This window comes from Vespula pensylvanica, chromosome 23 (genome assembly GCF_014466175.1).
Source record: "Vespula pensylvanica isolate Volc-1 chromosome 23, ASM1446617v1, whole genome shotgun sequence".
Lineage (NCBI taxonomy): Eukaryota > Metazoa > Arthropoda > Insecta > Hymenoptera > Vespidae > Vespula > Vespula pensylvanica.
In genome coordinates this window covers 782632-782871 of record NC_057707.1, presented here as the reverse complement: position 1 = coordinate 782871, position 240 = coordinate 782632, and the positions used below count along the sequence as shown (strand labels likewise).

Below are 240 nucleotides of genomic sequence, written 5' to 3'. Positions count from 1 at the left end.
TCCTTATATTTGCTACGTCCAAGAATGAAATTTCCATTATTCTTTCCAGATGGCAATCAGTCTCTACTGCTGCACACACACACAAATATGTATATCTGTATACACACACACACCAATTCGTTTAAACATTTCGAAGATATTAACGCGCGAGGAACATGAAATAACTTTAATCTAAAATTTCAACAATTTCTAATTTTAATCTCAGATTTGTTGGATCTAACGTTGCGTCGTAACGTGTAA

The 240-nt window shown here is 33.8% G+C and overlaps 1 long non-coding RNA gene across 1 annotated transcript in view; it reads right to left on the bottom strand.

Annotated features, from left to right (window-relative positions):
• LOC122636802 overlaps positions 1-240 on the bottom strand; it is a 268896-nt gene that overhangs the window by 268463 nt on the left and 193 nt on the right. The window lies entirely within an intron of this gene.